At 35.0% G+C, this 3,315-nt stretch overlaps 1 long non-coding RNA gene across 1 annotated transcript in view; it reads left to right on the top strand.

Annotated features, from left to right (window-relative positions):
- The first annotated feature begins 403 nt into the window (after window positions 1–403).
- The window catches only part of LOC106523153 (uncharacterized), a 30,224-nt gene continuing 27,312 nt past the window's right edge, over window positions 404–3,315 (top strand). The window contains exon 1 of the long non-coding RNA XR_001310863.1: window positions 404–475. This is a non-coding gene — a long non-coding RNA (uncharacterized LOC106523153). The remainder of the gene's footprint in view (window positions 476–3,315) is intronic.

Here is a 3,315-nt window from a genome sequence, read left to right as displayed (position 1 = left end):
TATAAATAATTATTTATATTTGTGTACAAGCTGTTTACATCATCAAAAAGCCTGTGTTTTTTGGGTTATTAACAAAGTTTGTGTACTCAGACCAGTAATATTTGGGGTCACAAGTTTTTGCCATGAATATTTTGTGGGTCAGAAGACAAAAAGTTTGGGAACCACTGATGTAGAGCAAAGAAGCTGTAGATAGCAACTCCTCTGATTGACAGCTGCCAGTAAAATAATCATACAATACTTATTTGTCTCTAAAGAGACTCATATGTTTCAACACCAAAACAAGTTAACACTAAATGAATATGTTGTAAAATAAAAAAAATAAGAGGACAGACTGAATTCGAAAGCGCTGAAGAAATCTTAGAACATGATCCCTGTATTGCTACTTGATTTGTTCAGGTGGGARAGAGTTTGCTGAAGGAGTGATGCATCCTCAGTCCAGCCCGATGGAGCTCAAAGCTGCAATGTGCCCAGAAAGGTACTTGATTATTTAGTTGAGCCAATAACAGTGCCTCTTAAACTTTAATGATATGGGATCTTAAAGAAGCCGAGTTTTGTCAATACGGGCAGATGGGAGAGATTTACCAAGGAAGGATGTGTTCAACCGTAATGGAAACTTCTCAAGACACAGAACAGAACTGGCGATATGCTGTGGAATCCTACATAGCTCTAACTGCCTCTTCGTCYGACAGCTACAGACAGAACGGAGAGGGAAATGGAGTTTCTGATACGGGAAGAGGTGTTGCTTAGGCTGTTAAAGGTATTATCTCACTGGGCTGCAAGAGGATTCACTTGGGAGTCCCCAAAATGTGTTGCAAAGTTCTAGATTTCTCAAGTTTTCAACACTCTTACTCAAGTCACAGTATTGTCTTGTGAATTTTGAACATTTTCAAGAGCCAAATTTCATATTCAAATACACATATATACTGTACATATACAGTATATGTATGTATACACATGCAACAATACAGAAAATCAACAATTCTGTTTGGTTTGATACTTTAGTCTCACGGTTCGATAATTTTTTTTGATAAAAAAAGAAAGATTTCCATGCCCTTCTTAATTTATAATATATTGAAATTAATTGTGAACATTCATTTAACCTCAAAAGCACAGTTTTTAAATTTAATGTTGAAACAGCAAGTTTCTCAGTGGATCTGTGCTCAACAATGCAACCTAGGTGGAGTAGTCAAACACAGATCCACTGAGCCTTCAACACAGTGTATCTTCAGAAAGATACGTATTGRACCTAGAGCACTGTATTGCACGATTCAATACAGTTACATGTATTGTTGCACCCGTAATATACAAAAAAGTCACAATTCGGTTCAGTTTGACACTCTAGTCTCCCAGGTTGATGTTTTTTGACTCAAAAAAATCCATGTTCTTCTTAATTTTTAATTTATTGAAATTAATTATGAACATTTGTTTAACCTCAAAAGTACAGTTTTTTAAATTAAATGTTGCCAAATTGCTAAAATAAATTAAAAAATCTGTATTGTTCGATACATAGTGTGTACTAGTAATTGAACCCAGAGTACTGTGTTGAACAATTCGATACAATATTGTACAGTATATATTCAGCTACACATTTTTTGTGCATTATTACATTATAATTTTTTTTTTCAAATTGACCATATCGCTTGCTGTTTACTTATTTGCAAACACCCAGAACTTGGTGACAATACCAATATAAAATGTGCATAATTTATCTGTATATTGAGTCAAGTTTGAGTCATCAACTAATCAGTCTAGTCAGGCTTATTACTGAAATGCATCGGGAAAAATAAAACAAATAAAACGTTGTGAATCAACAAAGCTGCATCAACTGAAAAGCAATTATAGATTTGCTGGTTGATCAGTAATACAATACAATGCAATAACTTTTACATTTCATTGTGTTATTGTTGTTCTCCATGCACTCGTTTTCTGCATCGAGCTGCCACAGCACAGCTGATTAATGCAGCTGAAGTAAGATCTTTGTCGTGTCTGCWGCCGGGGGTGCAAAGTGTTGTGTGACCTGTAAACCTGTCGTGGAGAAAAAAGCAGCCAGACCTGAAGCAAACTAAACCTTCCAATTCATTCCTTCACTGGAGTCCACCTCTTACTGGGTAAGATAAGGAGCTGCGATGCTCTGTGCACACAGACATCTCTGTCGTCGACTCACGGACCGCTGATCCTCTCATGTGATATCCCACAGACTTTGTGGGGAAACTATACCAGTCTGCTTTTGGCTAGTTGCAAGCAGTCAAAGGAGACTGAGCTCAAAATTTACATGTTTGTTTGAACTATTTATGTTTTCCACTAATTTGAGTTTCTCTGGTCAACACTTTTGGCATCTCCGACATTTTGCTTTCCAAAGCTGTCAGTGAAATTCAGTCAGAGTTTTGTTAAATTGGTGGGTATTGATTTGTAAATGTCACGACTGAATATTTAATTTTGTTTTGGCATTTTACAGACATTTTCCTTCTTCTATCAATTTTAGTATTTACTGTGTATTTCCAGAGTGAAGACTGTTCATGTCAATACCAACAGAACACAAGKATTTTTCGATGGTGCTTCTCTCAACTTGTGTCTGATACCTTTAGCTTATTTTTATGCTAACTTTAGCTTTTTTGCTGCTATATTAGCTAAAATTCTACTTCTTTCTGCTATTCTTCTGCTTTTTCTGCTTTGTTTTACCTTTTCTGATAATTTATGGTATTTATGCTTAGTACAGTAGCTTTCTTTTATCTTCAGCTATTTGCAAATAATTGAGCTAAATTTTAGCTTTTATTAGCCAAAGTTAGCTTTCTAAGCTAATTATACTTTTTTGAGCTTTTTCAATTTAATTCTGCTAAATTAAGCAAACTTGTGCTCCTTATGCATCCTTATGCTAATTAAAATGTTTCCAGCTACCCTTTTTTTTAGCTGTTTTACTGAAAACTTCATTCAAACAATGATAAAAATATAAATGAACACATTTTTCCTTCTGATCAAGGCTCATGGCATCATAATTGGGACAAAACACTTTAGTATACTTAAGCCAGAGCGTTTTTTTTTTGCACATGGAATTAAGAAAAAAATACTATTAAAAAGGTTTTTKTCGATATCCTAATTTCAAAATACCATGTCTTGCTGTTTCATTCATTGCCTCACCAGAATGGTGTCAAACCATGGATTATAATGATAAAAAGGTTTTTCCATATATATATATACACTCACCGGCCACTTTATTAGGTAAACCTGCCCAACTGCTCGTTAACACTTAATTTCTAATCAGCCAATCACATGGCGGCAACTCAGTGCATTTAGGCATGTAGACATGGTCAAGACAAT

Source organism: Austrofundulus limnaeus, unplaced genomic scaffold (assembly GCF_001266775.1).
Source record: "Austrofundulus limnaeus strain Quisiro unplaced genomic scaffold, Austrofundulus_limnaeus-1.0 Scaffold146, whole genome shotgun sequence".
In the NCBI taxonomy this organism is placed as follows: Eukaryota; Metazoa; Chordata; class Actinopteri; order Cyprinodontiformes; family Rivulidae; genus Austrofundulus; species Austrofundulus limnaeus.
This window is presented reverse-complemented; position numbering and strand designations above follow the sequence as displayed.